Source organism: Cornus florida, unplaced genomic scaffold, assembly GCF_030987335.1.
Source record: "Cornus florida cultivar Cherokee Brave unplaced genomic scaffold, ASM3098733v1 CherokeeBrave_3.0.0_Hap2_Chr08, whole genome shotgun sequence".
NCBI classification, from domain to species: domain Eukaryota; kingdom Viridiplantae; phylum Streptophyta; class Magnoliopsida; order Cornales; family Cornaceae; genus Cornus; species Cornus florida.
This window is the reverse complement of record NW_026775578.1, coordinates 54,552,169-54,570,275: the sequence shown is the minus strand read 5'-3', so window position 1 is coordinate 54,570,275 and position 18,107 is coordinate 54,552,169.

The window sequence follows — 18,107 nt, the reverse complement described above, 5'->3', positions numbered from 1 at the left end:
AGAAAAATTGTTCTCACAACAAAAAATCATAAAAAACTAGCTTCAAACATAAATAAAGAACAAAAAAAGAGTAAATAAAATTACTTCTTAAATTCTTTTGTGGCTTCACTTAAATCCGACCTTGCCAGTAAGCTTCGACCTTCAATTTCTGTACTCATTATCAAACCCTTGGGAAATGAAGAAAAAAAAAAAAAAAAAAAAAACCTACTGAAAATGTGCCTCACTAGCAACTTCTACTTTCAACTCTAAAACCTAAAATCTAACACTCGAATGTCTAATAAATCAACTTCTCAATCCTTCAGCACCATCAATCACTGAAATGTCCTAATTATCGCTCTATTTGAGCTTAAAAATCTTAGTGTTCTGTCAGAAGTTGTGCGTATATCTGTGTGTATGTATAGTCACACACTTGGAGGACAAGCAAGGAAAAATCTGTTCAGTGGTACAGAATCAAACCCTATAGAAATGTACACAACGAAGATCACATTCCTTGAATCTCTGTGTGGTTTTGAACAACGTACAGAATGAAGATTTTTAGGGTTTTGTGTAATTCGATATGTGCAATGTGTGTTGTTTTTTTTACTATAAATGGAATGAAAAGGGAGGTGTATGCAGAAATGAGGAAGGAACCAAGACACGAGTCACAACAAACTCTAGAATCATATTTTCTAGAGCGAGAAAGGTGGTGTACATATCACATAGGTACAAAATATATATATGGGTTGGAATTGCATATCTGGGAATCTTTTGCTTCTTAGTCGCTAATCCAATCAGTGCTTGCCACGTCATCAAAAAAAAGTTGTACGTGTTGTAATTTTCTCTCTTGTTTTTTTAAGTGGTGCGCAACAAATATTTATTCATGGATAATTATGGTATTGTTTTGATTGCGAATAAGTGTAATAAGCGTTATTTATCCTGCATCGTATCCGGATGAGAAAAATATTGAGTGTAAATGAGTGAGTATGCAATACTATCCAACAATTGAGCTTTTTGGGTAAATAGGTAAGCGTCCACCTGTTACAATTAGTATCAGAGTCAGACTTAATCCTTAATCCGATGCCACGCTAAGCGCCCGACTTGGAAAGCGTCTGAGTGACTTATCCAAGTAGACACGGTGGTCCTACCGCAACGAGAGTGTTGCGAGTTTGGGTGGAAGAAAATGTAATAAGGATCATTTGTTCCCACACCGGATCCGGATAAGAAAGTGATTGGGTATAAATGGGTGGGTATGCAGTACCATTTAATAACTTGAGTTTTTGGGTAAATGGACAAATGTCCACCCCTTACACTAAGGTATTAGTCATGTCAACACTCAACAACATTTCGCGCATTAATTGATTTTTTTGATTAATTAAATATTTTAATTGTTAAAGAATTAAATGTTTTAATAATATATTAAATGACATTTTCATTTAAAATTTTAAATAGAGAAGCTTGATTTATAATTAAATATATATTTAAAATTCAAACAAATATTAGGAAAAAAACTATAAATAAATATAGTTAGGAAGAACATTTATGCCTACAACTTCAAGTGTTGTGTAAAACTAGTTCAATAAAATTTCATTTATAGAGAGATATACATGAATAGAGCGTCTTCATTGATTTTTTGTTTTTATATTATTATATTAGCATATATATTATTTAGACCTGTGAAAGTTTAATTACAGTCCTCCCTCCTTGCGCGAAATTACAAAATTTTCACATTTGCCCCTTTCACACAATTTCCTGAATTCATCCAAAGAGAGAATAACTAAATTAAATGTTTTGATAGACTTTGTCGCAGTAATAATGTGTAGAGGTAGGATTTTAAACAATTAAGCGAGAAAGTGAAGAAAGTCATGCGCTCACTTTATTCTAAGTTGCGCGGTTATTATATGGAGATTTAACTATTGACATTTGATTTTGAAAAATAAAATAAAATAGTATCATTAATCTACTTATTATACATTCATAGCACCAAAGATGCATTTATAAGAACACTGAACAATATTATGAACTAAGTCACATAAAACGAGAGCGAGATCGAATTCGAGAGCGAAAATGTGAAAGCGGTAAAATTAAGTCACATATACTAAATTTTAGTAAAAGCGCATGGGAAGCGTGAGAGCGGGAGTGCGTCTTCAGAGCGTGAGAGCGACACATTTTGAAAAGGATTGTGTGACTTAGTTTATGAATGCTTTGCAAATAGAGATGGCCAAAAACACCCAAATCAAGTGTAAAGATGGTGGCATAACCCAAAGTTAAAATTGTCAATTTGCCACCCTTAGATGCCCTACATGCCGGGACAATTGAACCCTCATAAAGGGATGCCCCTACATAGTAAGACAATTGAAAAATTATATAAAATCTTTACTATTTTGTTGCAAAATTACATGAGAAACTGCAATGCAAATGCTATATCATTCCTATGTCACCGTCTTTACCTTTTTTTTTTTTTTTGTTAATTGACTTAATTTCTAGAAGAGTCTTGTTTGGGCTGAATGGTAATGTAAAAGCAGAAAAAGACCTGCTATATCACGTGATGTGAATCATGTGATCTCTTACTTGCACATTAAGAAAAATGCTGGCCAGTGGAGAAGTGCAATTTTCTTGAGTTTTTTTTGGAAGCTTTGTTAATTAATTAATTTATTTCTTGGAAAAAAAAAAAACAAAAATCAAAAAAAAAAACACACACACACACTTCTTATTATTCACATGTTTTTAATGGCACCTGAACTAGACATCCCTATTTGAGAATGAGAGGTTATGCCATTAGACTAAAAACCTTTTAATAATTTTATTAAATTTTCGAAAGCAAGGATGTATCTTTCTTTTGTTATTCTTTGTAATTAGAAATTTAAAAATATGCTAATTTACAAACAATATTCTTTATTTTAGACCCTCTTTTATTAATTACTAATATTTTTTTACTGCTTAAAATAGAAAGTTGAGAGTTCAAGTCTTTTAGAAAGATAAAATAAATGTATGAGTAAATTTCTTACTAAAATAAAAAATAAATTATTGACATTTCTCTTTTTGTTTAAAGTCAAATAATTTTGGAATCATATGAGCCTTACACCCATGATGATGATGATGATGATTATTATTATTAGGTTAGGTATGAGTTTACACATTGCCACAAGAAGTCAAGCATCCAAAAGAACACTTTTTCAAATAGGGCAAAAAAAAAACATGCGAAAGAACACAAAATTGTAATGATACAAGTGGAGAGTATTAACCGATGAAATATAATATCATCAAAATAGTAACATAAAAGATTATATCAGAAAAGAAATTGTCAATATGTGATGCGTATAATACTTACAATAAATTGTACAAATTAAATATGAAAGCTCATCAAATTACATATATCATATTGTTATTTGATTAAAACTGCAATTGAAAAGTAAACAAAAATTTTGATGCATATCTGTTGCATAATTAATATTTACAATAATTGAACATGAAGAAAATTACTTGAAATTACATTAATAATACATTAATAAAAAATTATTGGAACAATTAGGCTTTTAGAGTGATTGCCTTGGCTTTGGATTCCTACGAAGGTCACCTCTTTTGTTGTTTGAGTAGTTTTCCTAGTGAGAGTCCAATTTTTGCTACCACCCATGAAATTGTTTTTTTCATCATCACTGCATCATATTCTTTGCAACTTGGCCTGGTAATAGAAAATAGAAAATTTTGTATATAATTTAAATTTTGTAACATTGTTTCAACGTATTTAACTTTGTACTTATTATTATTATTATTATTATTTATAAAGAATCCATTCAAACACAATGAAGAAAGAAATCTATATCTATATCTATATCCCTTATAAATGGGGATTCTATTTCTATTATTTATATACATTTAAATTAATTATTTTACTTTTAAAACAAAACATAAACTCTTCAAATATTCTCATTGACTTTAAAAAAATTGAAACATGACTTTTCAGATGCCTTCTAACTGCAAACACCTCCTACATTCTAAAATAATAGTAGTAGCTACTTTTGATTGTAAATTCTATTTCACACAACGTTCATCTCATTTGTTGTGGTGTCCAATGACTCCCAATGTTTCCTAATTTGTGTGATTCGAATTAAATGCCTACTAAAAATCTCTCTATCTGTTAGGGATGTCAATTTTTACCGCCCCGTTAAGGTCCCGTCCCGTCCCTTTAATAACAGATATGGAAACACTTTTTATACTGTTGGGGCGGGCATGAATATAAATTTTGGTACCCGTCGCAAGTCACGGGACGGGTAAGGGTTCAGTATACATATCCTAGGGCCTCGCCTCGCTCCGTTCAGCTAAGCATATAACTATATATATATATATATATATATATATATATATATACACACACACACACACACACACACACATATCCTAGGGCCCCGCCTCGCTCCGTTCCGCTAAGCATATAACTATATAACTATATATATATATATATATATATATATATATATAATATTAATAACTTATTTTAGCGGCTTACCCAGTTACCCATATCTTATAATCCTAATTTGTGATGTAAACTTGGTATTAAATTTGCTTTTGTTTTAATTATAGCAGAAGTTGGAGCTTAGAACTTATTGTGATTTGGTTGTATTAAACTTTTAATTTTGTTTATTATGTTCTCTGAATTATGTTATGTGCATGTTATTATTATTATTTTTTTGTTGGGATACATAATTTCATTTATGTTGTGCCATTCCCAAGCTTTCCACATTTAAATAGCAGGACCGTAAGTTCCAAAAAGTAGGAGAAAAAAAATTGTTAGTGGGCGGGAACGGGGGTTCAGTATTTCCCAATAGGACGGGGCTGGACATGAAAATCCAACCCGTCGCGGGTCTCGAGGCGGGCATGGACTTGACAAAAACTAAAAAGGGCGGGGCGGGATTTAGGGAAATCCGTTCCAAACTTACCTCGTTGCCATCTCTACTATCTGTCTCTCTACATATATGGTTACTGCAATGGGTGGATGTTTACTCATTTACCCAAAAGTTCAAGTTGTTGGGTAGTGCTGCATACCTATCCATTTATATTAATGTCATTTTCCATCCGAATCCGATATGGGACAAGTCTCCCCTTGTAACATTCTCTCCCACCCAAACTCGCAACGTTCTCGTTGGGGTCGGACCACCCTACCTACCCGGGGTGGCTCACCCGAACGCCTTCCGAGCCGGGCGCTTAACGTGGCACCAGATCAAGGACTGGGTCTGACTTTGGCTCTGATACCAACTGTAACGGGTGAACGTTTACCCATTTACTCAAAAGCTCAAATTGTTAGGTAGTATTATAAATTCACCCATTTATACCTATGTCATTTTCCATTCAGATTCGATATGGGACAAGTCTCCCCTTGCAATAGTTACTCACATTCTCATTATTTCTCAAATGTGCTAAACTCCCAAACACACCACATTGTGAAGCCTAAGAAAAATTTAGATACTCTAAGTATTTACAAATCTTATTCTATACATTTGAAAACAAACAATACGTGTGATGAAAAGTTATTTATAATATTAATTAAAAAAATTATATAAAAATTATCAAAATAAATTCATTTTTCTAAATAATTGATTAGTAACCACATTGTGAAGCCTACCAAAAATTTAGATGCTCTTTAAGTTTTTACAAATCTTATTCTATACATTTGAAAAAAAAAATGCATCTATTTTGTTAATTCATTTTGTTTATAGAAACTCTTTTATTTTAATTCATTTTATTTATTGAAACTCTTTTATTTTAAAATATTTTATATTAATTAATAAAAAATTATATTAATAAATAAATACTAAAAGATTGAAACTCTCTCCACTTTTAATAATAGTATTGATAAAGATATTTTTGAAGACAAGGTGAGCACGATTAAATTTTTTACTAAAATTAAAATAAAATTATCTCGAGTGATTGTTTTGACATTTCTTTTTTTTATTTTTGCTGTCAGATAATCTTGAAAACAATATGAGCATACACACGACATCTTTTATTATTATTATTATTATTATTATCCGATTTAGAATTATGTAAAATTTTGGAACAATTGTAAATAACTGTAATATATATATATATATATATATATATATATATATATATATATATATATATATAAATATTGAACGTTTCTTACAAATTTTGAAAATTTTTAGTAAGTTTAGAATGCAAGCTTTGTGAAATATTCATAATTTTACTTACTTCCCATAAGGTTCTAATTTATGTAACAAAAATTTCTCAACGAGCACTTGATCGATTTTGTTAATGTCAGCTATAAAAAATTAATAAAAAGTTGGTTTTGCCCGTGAAGTGACAATATATGATTTATGGGCAAAACGGTAAAATAACATGATACTAAGTTGGACCGCTAAAAAAAAATTTATGTAGGATATTGACAATAAAAAAGGTATTGTATGTGAAATTTACCCAATTTTTAAAAGCAAGGATGTACTATCTTTCTTATGATATTTCTTGTAATTAGAAATTTAAAAATTATGGAATTTACAAACATAAGTTATTTATTTTTAGACCCCTTTTCAAGGACTATATAGGAGTGGACTCTAGTGGGTTGGAGCCTACTCTATTTTTTTTTTTATTATACTAATTTTCGTCCAATCAAAAAAAATTATTAATAGGTTAATTCACTCAATCAAGTCCAAATCAACTCAGCCATTTTAGACCTAAGCCAAATAAACCCAGGCCAGGATCGGCCCTGACACAAGGCTACAAAGGCGGTCGCCTAGGGCCTCAAAATTTATAGACCCATGGATGATGGGTCACCAAAAAAAAAAAAAATTTAGGGCAAATCATTTCAGCCTCCCCAATCGCCTCCGTCTTTGTTCTCGTTTAGTTGCAGAGTGCAAACTACAAAATCTACAAGAATCAGAAGGTCAAAACCCTAGATATATTTCAGTTTATCTATCTGTCTGCAATAATCAAAAGTTGAAAACCTATTACCTCTATCAAAACCCATATTGGCATATCATTTCAGATAGTTCAAAAAATCAAAACTCATATCTTTCAGTTTCCATCGCCTGCTGTTCCAATTCGGGTTCGCCGTTCGCAAGCTTCAGCCGCTGTCTCTCAATTCTCAAGCTTGCCGTCCCCGCCCCCCCCCCCCCCCCCCCCCCCCCCCTCTCTCTCTGTCTCTGCAACTGCTAACTTGTATGTATGGGTTTTGTTTTAAATTTTTTTTTTACTAACTCAACTAATCAAGGTCTGTAATTCTTGTTTTGCAAACTAAATCCTATTTGGTGAAATTTTTTTTGATCTTTTTTGTATAATTTTATTTTATTTTATTATTATTATTTTTTTAACAATATAAAGTAACAAAATTTGCATTGTATTTTGAGGTAATCACCGTAATCTACATTTTATTTCAGCAAAACAATTTTTTTTTATTTTTTTTTGTCAATTATGTCTACAATAAAATTTGAATCTGGGCATGAAAAAAAAAAAAAAAAAAGAAGAAGAAAGAATCTGAATTGGATTAGAAATCTGAAGCAATTTTTATCAACATGCCAAGCTTTTTGAAGATGGAAATCTTTTCAGAACGAAAAAAAAAAAAAAAAAAAATCATAACAAGAACTTTGACGAGCAAAAGTACTTAATATAGGGTAAAGCTCTAAAGTTACTTCTTGAAAATTAAAATACTTAACAAAAGCATGCTTTTGAGTAAATTCCATAGTCTTGGAAGGGGTTTGCCATGAACTACCTCACACTCTGCTTCCACTAGTAGATTCGCAAATAGGATTAGTGAATTGGTCAAAAGAAGAGATAGGGTACTGAGTGGTGAATTGTTCAGAAATAAATTGGTAATTTTTTTTATTATTTACCCAAATAGGATTTTCTATGCCTTAATCAGTCAATTGTTTAAAGAAACATTGTTAGTTAACTAAAATTGAATTAAACAACAGCCTGGATGTTTTGTTTCACATAGAAATACAATTTGATGGGAAGGAGTCCTCCATTGGGGTGTTGAAATTTTCTATTATTTGTACCTTTTTTTGTTGGGGTTGGGGTAGAGATTTTTCCTCCATTGAGGATATTGTGGACTTTTTGGGCTCCTTGAGATCATAGTTTCAGTTTTTTGTATAGCTTGAGACGCGTTCCCCTTTTGAACGCCTTCTAATACATTTTACTTAAAAAAAAAAAAAAAAACAAAGGTTATATTCAATCTTTTTGCCATATTTTTATTTTCAATTTTTGGTTTTTGATTTTCTTTTGTTATTAGAATGCAGAATATCAGGATATTGATTTGTTAATTTTGAAGATTATTCCTAGACTTATGCATTTTGCTTTTTTATTGGATTAATTTAACATAAGAGCTGAGTATAATATGTGCTAATCACACTTATCCGTAATCACACCTCTTTCTACGGATAGGTGCCCAACATTTTGACTGAAAGCATAGTTGGGTTGGGTTGATACATGATACAGATAGTACTTAGATAGTGGTGTTTTAATTGTTATAAGTGAGATTGTGAAACCTCTTCCTCACAACTTGAGTGTTTTCTTATTTTTAGGGTTAGCATCGGGCCTCAACATTTAGCAAGAACAAGGTTCAAGAAACACGTCTCCTCAGTCATCAGGTGACAAACTCTTACTATTTCTAAAACTTTAATTGGCATTTTTTGCTATTGGTTACGTTTATTTATTCATGTTTTACATACTGATTTTTTGTTTTTGTTTCTACATACATATATATAATATTGTTATGATGTGATGCTTGAACAATTTATTAATGGGAATTAAAGACTTGAAAGTTTAGTTTTCAATTTCAGAATATATGTTTTACAAGCTTATTAATGCTTTTAAAACTTTTCCTCTTTTGTCCTAATAACATAGGTCTCTTTTCTGAAAGAAGAGAGTTGATGGGAATGGGTGGAGTAGGGCAAAAAGAAAATAGGTATTTTTTTTTACCCTAGCTAATTGAATTATATAAATCCCCTTAGCGTTGTAGCAATGGTGTTGGTTTTAAAATGACCAATTATGATGTTTTTTTTGGTGTGTGATATGATTCATCTAATTGGGCTCTCTTCTTTTTCATCTCTCTAAACTCTAATTTTATTTGTGAAAAAGAAAGAAGAAGACTCTATGTAATTTTAATTTAACTTTATCAGTTTGAGTATTGACAGAGCTTCTTAAATATTGAAACTGAAACAGCAAAGAAGAAAGAGTCCACCAATAAAAATTACCCAACTTAGGACAAAATAAGTTATCTGAGTGTTTTGACTAATATTGGCATATGAGACTTCTTTAAATATGGATTTGCAGAGAGAAAGATATATGGTTGGGAGCACAAAAGTGTACGGCAACTGTGAACCACGATAAGGTTGTGAGCTTTTGGCTTGTTTCATGCATCTGATCTAGGAAGTGTACAACAATGAAATGAAAAATTCTGATGCACTCAAAGTTACAGATACAGACAATAATTAATATTATATATTATAACTTAGTTTACTAATCTAATATAATACCTAGTATATCATACATATATACATATATATATATATATATATATATATATATATGTTTGTAACTTTATACTTAGATATATTTTGATTTAGTCCACCCTATTGAGAAATCTTGGATCCGCCCTTGCCCCTTTTACTTCCAAAAAGATAAATATAAATAAAACATAATTTTCGTACTAAAATTAAAATAAAATTATCTAGTGATTGTTTTGACATTTCATTTTTTTATTTTCGCTGTCAAATAATCTTGGAGGGGAGGGATTATGAGCTCTACACATATTCTTTAGGTATATAAGCATTACAATTTACATATACCTAATACTCTTTTAAAGCCAAGACACGAGGCACCAAGACATAACCTTCTAAAAAGAAGAAATGAAGAGAAACCAAGACACGAGGCACAACAAACTCTATTATTTGCTATGATATGCACCCACCCTTCTTATATACTACCAACCCACATGTGGTTTCTTTTTAACTCCAATTAATTGAGAGTAGTAGGCATTTTTTTTTTTCCGAACCTGTTATTTACTCTGCACTGCACACTGCAGCTGCAAAACAGGAGCTGGGCAGAGAACTTCATTAAGGCTGAAAAGTTTTTTGATATATAATAATATATACACACACATATATAATAGATATATATTATCTATCAGTCTAAGAAAGCTCCATTATATATACACGCACACACACAATACACAATATGTTCCTTCCTCACCTTTTGCCCTCACAAAACTCTTGTTGTCTCTTTGTTTTGCATCCATGTCCAATTAATCCTTGCTTCTTTTTCTTTTTTATTTTCTAGCAGCAACCATTCTCCTCAATAGTATCCAGCCAGTTCTTCATGGTAACTCGATCTCTTGTAATAATTTTTAAATTGTTGATAAATTGAAAGTATATAGAGTTGTGTAGCCATTTACGTATTTTCAAATTAAATACCAGAGAGGGTTCTCTTATTACCTTTTCCTTTCAATCTTTCATTTATGAGCCATATTTAATTTCTTTTCTTGTTTCTCGATGCACATATATATATCAATTGATTTTTTTCTTCCTTTGTTTTCCATAGATGTTATTGTTCGTTTTCTTGTTTTTATATATGTCATTCATTTAATCAAATCTTCATGTTTTATATACTATATTTATACAGGATCATCAATTGCAATCAAACTATCCCCATCAGGCCAAACGATTTCAACTGTCGAATCAGCAATTTTCCGTTCCATTCGCAGATTGGAAGCTATTTCAGTCCAATTATCATATAAGGCAGACTGATTTGTCATGTCCGACGTCTCAGTTTGCTCACTCAAGTTTGCGGGCCTAATGCCTTCGCAGTTGGTCCCACTGGTACCATATTCATTAGTAATTGAGGCTCTATTTTCATTTGCAACTGGAAATGGAAATCCACTAGGATCTGAAATATTGGTTCTTGTAACCCTATCAAGTGAACCTCTCTGGACAAAGACAGATGCTTGATTTGATTGAAATTCCTTAATGCAATCCATTCCCAAAACTGATTCAAGAGTTTGCTTTTTTTCAAATTGTTGGTTAATCTCCCTTGCTGAAACTGATTCAGAAGAACATTTTTTTATTTGGGAGATTCACAGTTGGTTTACTACATCCACACAATTGTTCAGAAATTCCTTCTGTAGCAAAAGCCAAGGTAGATGCCACAGGCTTGCGTGCAAGTTCATTTTTAACCGAAGAGTTGTGCTTAGTGACAAGCCCATTAGAACCCCATTAGTATCTTTTGTGTTAACAGACAAGCTCTTAGTTTTGGCTCTTAGTTTGTTTTACTCCAGGATAAGTGGTACTGGTGTAATGTTGTGTTTGTAGTTTAGTCCTCACTTGTTATTTCCTGGGATACTTACCTTGCTACACTCTATTAGTTGCAGTGCCTTCCAAAAAAAAAATATGCTGGATTTTTGCTGAAGTGGTTTCATGGGTTTGTTTGTGTGTGTGTGTGGACGCGAGATTTTTTACCTGATGACCCGTGTATAAGAGTAAGAGTTCTGTTTGTTGTTCTCTGCGACCAGAAAGCCTATTTTGATGTTAGTGATTCATTTTACATCTCCCCTAAGATCATAATATGCTGCAAGGAAAATTTGTGAGATTTATGTTGTGTTGTACGTCTCAAAAGAGACGTGTGTGATGTGTGAGTAAAAGTTCACGATTAGTTTACCAAAATAAAAAATAATTATAAGAGTTCTGTTTGTGGTTTATTTTGATCCTATAGAAGGATGTTAGTGATTCATTGTACATGTCAATCCTGTGATTACAGACAGTAACAAACTAATGTAATCACAGGATTGACATGTCAAAATATCACAATTGTAAGATCATGATCATAATATGCTGTTGGGTAAACGCTCATGCTTTCGTCCACAAAATATAGGAGACTGTTTTTGCCCTGTGGACAATAAAATTTGAATCTATTGTATCTTACAACCCTTGTGTCATGTCAGCTCGCACTGTCATATTTAGATTTATATATATATATATATAATGTACGATGGGATTTACATTTTTAGTATTTGCTCTACTTTTTAGATCATGGCGCAGTGCCTTTCTCCGGTTTTCAAAATTGTGTAAATGTGCTCGTTCCAGTAATGAGTGCCATCATAAATGGTTGGATTTGCAATAGAGACCCATAGTTCCGGCAGTGTTTGAAAGGAGTAAGAACCCAATAGACCTGTCAATGTGCGATGGACTATACTGTTAAATGGGCCCAGAACAACGAAGTGAGATTGGGTCAAGAAGGCAAGTTATTATCCCACGTCTCAATTTACATGGGCCCGGAAGGACGAATTAAAATTCTCTTTTGAACTGTTTTTTAATGTTCGTTTCACGAATTAATGGTGGTGATTGACACCATCACATGATGTGGCAGAACTGGACCTCTTTATGTCAGGTCTCTTGATGTTGACAATCACCATCAATGATTGTGCATTCGACCTTTCTGGTACCGGAGAGGATTCGGGTATCACCACTACTGATTGTGCATTGGATCTCTTTGGTCTCTAAGAGGATATGAATTCACTACACGCACAATAGAAAAATTATTCACTTCTTGTCGGATCCTACTTGATGGTGGCAATCACCATCATTGATTGTGCATTGAACCTCTTCAGTCTCGGAGAGGATATGGGTTCACAATATGCATAATAGAAAATTTATTTATTTCATGTCGGATCCTTCTTGATGGGGGCAATTACCACCTGCCATTGATTGTGTAGCAGATCTCTCCTTGGAGAGGCTCCAGTACACTAGAGAGAATATAGGTGATTGTGCATTGGACATCTCCGGTCTCGGAGACGATACGGGGTTCACGACACACATAATAGAAAAATTATTCACTTCTGATCCTACTTGATGGTGACGATCACCATCATTTATTGTGCACCAATACAGAGCCTCTGTACTGGAGAGGGTACAGGTTCACGACATGCATATCTTCAGAACAGTAATTGTGATCTTACAATTGATCCTGCTAGATCCACAATTATGGACATCACATTTGCTCAAGCATAATGAGAATGTTGTACTGAATTATTTTTCAAAATAGGATAATTTCTCAGCTTTCTTGTAGGAAATGCTACCTATTCTAGTTTCTCATATTAGTCAGTAAAGTTTAGAGAGGCTTTGAAGGGAAAGAAGTTCCAAAAGACAAATAGGGAGAAGGGTATTTTATAATTATTTTGTGTATAATGCTATTAGTTATTAGAGGGTCCATTTTATTTTATTTTCTTTTCATAGTTCTATATTTTTGTTCAACAATCTTTTTGCAGAGTTTATTGCATTTTAATAATTTGATTATTATTGATTGCCTCAGTCCTGCTGTATCCATGTATCTACATACACATAAATATACATATATGGTTTAGTATTAATATTATGTAGTTGATCAACCTGAAACCGATAACAGCCAGGGCTAAGACCAAACTAAATCGAGCAATAAGTACCCTTAGGTTTCATTACCAACATCCAGATACATATCTTTTCTATCCTTTTGTATTCAGTTGTGTTCCTTCCTATATGAATCTCTATATCCCAATTGCAAATGAGACTGTATATACCAAGCTATCTAAACTATATATCGCAGATCATATACACCATCTATAGGTAGCAGATCATATAGTTTAGATAGCTTGGTATAGGTTGTTTGGTATAGATGGTGTATATTATAAGCTTGAAAGGATAGAAATATGAAAAACCTTTTCCTCTGTATTAGCACAATATTCACAAGTTTACACAGGTTCTCTTTATAGGAGAGAAAACACGTACATACCTAGCTAGCCTAATTAATAATTTCCTAATCTACAGTATTTGACAAATATTCTATTTACAGAAAATATCCTCCAAATATTATATTTACAGCTAATAATATTTGGTAGTATTACTATCGAATCTTTCCTTTTCAACACTCCCCCTCAAACTGGTTTGAAGATATCCTCCATAGTCAGCTTGCCAATTAGTCTGTCAAACTGTCTTGTAGGAAGTCCCTTTGTAAGCACATCTGCAACTTGCTCGGTAGTAGGAATGTACGACATACAGATTAATCCGTTTTCGAGCTTTTCCTTGATGAAGTGTTTGTCTACCTCCACGTGCTTTGTTCTGTCATGAAGCACTGGATTATGAGCGATCGAAATAGCAACTTTATTGTCACAATACAATTTCATAGGCAACGGATTAGAGACCTTTAATTCATTCAATAATCTCTTAATCCATAACACCTCACAAATTCCATGAGCAACTGATCTAAACTCGGCCTCTGCTCTACTTCTTGGTACTACATTCTGTTTTTTACTCCGCCAGGTGACAAGGTTACCTCCAACAAAGGTGCAATAGCCAGAAGTTGACCGTCTATCAATAGCACTCCCAGCAAGGTTACCTCCAACAAAGGTGCAATAGCCAGAAGTTGACCGTCTATCAATAGCACTCCCAGCCCAATCCGCATCAGTATAGGCTTCAACTTGCAAATGCCCACGGATTTTTAACAGTAGACCTCTTCCAGGGGTCCCCTTTAGGTATCTGAGAATTCTGTAGACTGCATCAAAGTGTTCTCGTCCAGGTGAATGCATGAACTGGCTAACCATGCTTACTGCAAAAGCTATATCTGGACGTGTATGTGACAAGTAGATCAGTCTTCCAACAAGTCTTTGATATTGCTCTCTATTCAAGACTTCTTCATCTTTAAAAGGCTGCAGCTTAAGGTTGGGCTCAATGGATGTCTCGACTGGTTTACATCCTAGCAGACCTATCTCACTCAGTAAATCGAGAACATATTTACGTTGATTCACAAATATACCTTCTTTGGATCTAGCAAACTCCATTCCAAGAAAATATTTTAATGCACCTAAATCCTTTATCTCAAAGTCAGCTGCAAGTCTCTTTTTCAGTCTCTCCAATTCTTCATTGTCATTACCTGTCAAGACTATGTCATCTACATAGACAATTAACACTGCAACCTTGCCTTCTCTACTGTGTTTGTAGAACATGGTATGGTCAGCTTGGCTCTGATAGTAGCCACAATTCTTCACAGCTCTCCCAAATCTCTCAAACCAAGCTCTAGGGGACTGTTTGAGACCATATAAAGATTTCTTCAGTCTACAGACTTTATTAGGTTCCAATTTTCCCTCAAACCCAGGTGGTAGATTCATAAAGACCTCCTCTTCAAGATCTCCATTTAAAAAGGCATTTTTTACATCTAACTGGTGTAATGGCCAGCTGAAATTCACAGCCAAAGATAACAAAATTCTGATTGAGTTTATCTTAGTTACAGGAGTAAAAGTTTCCTGATAATCAATTCCATAGATCTGGGTGAACCCTTTTACTACTAGTCTTGCCTTGTACCTCTCTATGCTACCATCAGCTTTACATTTCACAGTAAAGACCCACTTGCAGCCTACTGTTCTTTTCTCCTTAGGTAAATCAACTATCTCCCAAGTACCACTTCTTCTAAGAGCACTCATGTCTTCCATCACTGCTAACTTCCAATTCGGATCATCAAGAGCTTCCTGAATGTTTCTCGGGACAAACAAGTGTGAGATTTTTGAGGTAAAAGCCCTATAAGTATGAGAGAGTTTTTCATAAGAAAAGTATTTGGCAATGGGATATTTTGGATTTAGATATTTGATTCGAATACCTTTCCTAACAGCTATAGGAATATCAAGGTCTGATTGTTCTTGATTAGGAGAAGGAACTGAAGATGAGTTAGGAACAGAATTACCTGTGATATCTGGAGGTTCAGTTCCTGGAGGTTGAGATTGATCAATTCCAAGAGGAATAGGCTGGCTTTGACTCTTTTGATGAGGTATTCTCCGAGTATAAACCAGAGGCTCAGTATTGGGAACTTTTGTGCCTGGTTATAGTGATTCTTCCCCTGTTTCAAATACAGTAATGTTTGGCATTATATAACTAGGATTCTCTTCATTGTTTTCATTCATATTATTCCTGACTTTGAATTTCGGGAATAACAGTAGGATGAGGTGAAGGTGTCAAAATCACATTTGGTAAAGAAGTAGGAGATAAATCCCAAAAATTTTCTTCCATCACCTCATTCTCCCCCTGAAGAGAATTTTTGGGAAAGTAGGATTTATTTTCAAAGAAAGAGATATCCATACTTACATAAAATTTCTTGTTTGGGGATTATAGCACTTATATGCCTTATGATTAGAACCATATCGTATGAAAATACATTTTTCAGCTCGAGGATCAAGTTTGGATCAAGTATTATTGGGTATATGAACAAAAGTTATGCAGCCAAAAACTTTTAGAGGTAAATCTGAGTATACACTTGATAATGGAAAAGTTCTTTTAAAACATTCTAATGGCTTGCTATATTTTAAAACACGTGAAGGCATTCTATTAATCAAATACGAAGCTATTAAAACAGCTTCCCCCCAAAGATATTTTGGAACATTCATTGAAAACATTATAGCACGAGCCACTTCAAGTAAATGTTTATTTTTTCTTTCAGCAATTCCGTTTTGTTGAGGGGTATCCACACATGTAGACTGATGATGAATACCATTTTCTTTCAAAAAAATTTGCCAAAATTTCATTAAAATACTCAGTACCATTATCGGTGTGAAAAATGTTAATTTTTGCTTGAAATTGAGTTTCAACCATTATGTAAAAATCCTTAAAAAAATTTCCAACCTCAGACTTTTCATTCATCAAATAAACACAACATAAACGGGTATGATCATCTATAAAAGTAACAAACCATTTTTTCCTAGAGATAGTAGTGACTCTTGAAGGTCCCCAAACATCACTATGTATTAAATAAAATGGTTTTGAATAAGTATAAGGTTTTGGCAAATAAGTAGTACGATGACTCTTAGATAAGCAACAACTTTCACAATAGAACGATAAACAATCTAAAACCTTTAAATAAAGTAGGAAACAAATGTTTAAGATATGGAAAGTTAGGATGTCCTAGTCTTAAATGCTAAAACATTATTTGTTCATAAACAGAGTTAGAACTAACACTATTAAAGCCCTGAGCCTTTTTATTACTGGAGAAGTCCCCATCAAAGTAGTAAAGTCCATCTATTATCTTAGCACTGCCAATCTTCTTCCCCGAGCTCCGGTCCTGAAATTCACAGTAAGAATCACATAAAATACACGACAATTAGATTCTTTGGTTAGTTTACTCACAGATAGAAGGTTACAGGCTAGTTTAGGGACATGGAGAACAGATTTAAGATCTATATTCTTAGATAATTTTATCAAACCTTTTCCTGCAATAGGTGAGAAACTACCATCTGTAATTCTAATTTTTTCAAGATCAGAACATGGTGAGTAGTGCTACAAATATTGAAAAGGCTGGTCATATGATCAGAGGCTCCAGAATCGATGATCCATGGAGTATAATTTAAACAACAAGAAAGGGCATTAAGTGCACTACCTGTTTGTGTAAGAGAAACATTAGGAATACCAGATGAAGAATTAAATTTCAGCAGCTTCAGAAGGTGATCTATCTGCTCCTTGCTTAAGGGACTTGTCTCAGCTTCATTGGCAGTAGGAACCGCACGCCTATTTCTGTCACCAGGCTTGCTACTTTTCCAATTCGCTGGTTTTCCGTGGATTTTCCAACAGTTCACCCGAGTATGGCGCGGTTTGTTGCAGAAGTCGCACCAGACCCGTGGCTTCTCTTCAGGTTTTCGCTTAAAATTGACTACTTTATTAGCAGCAGTCTCAGCAACAACAAGGGCAGAACTCTCAACAGGTCCGCTAGTAGTCTTCTTCCCCAACATTACATGTCTGCGGCTCTCTTCTCTTCGAACCTTAGCAAACACTTCACCAATTGGAGGAAGTGGATTCCTGTCAATGATCCATCCTCGTACTTCATCAAATTCCACGTTGAGCCCAATAAGGAATTTGTAAATACGATGAGCCTCCACGGACCGTTTGTAGTGATTGGCTCTTCAGTGGATTTTCATTCATAATCATTGAACAGATCCATGTCCTGTCAAGTCCTGCCAAAGACGCTTCAATGAATTGAAATACTTGGTGATCAAGTTTTCTCCCTGCCGAATCTCACCAAGTTTTAGAGTCAATTTGTAGATCTGAGACTGATTTCCCAAATCAGAGTACATCTGATTTACGTTGTCCCATAGCTCCTTGGCCGTGGAGTAGCACATA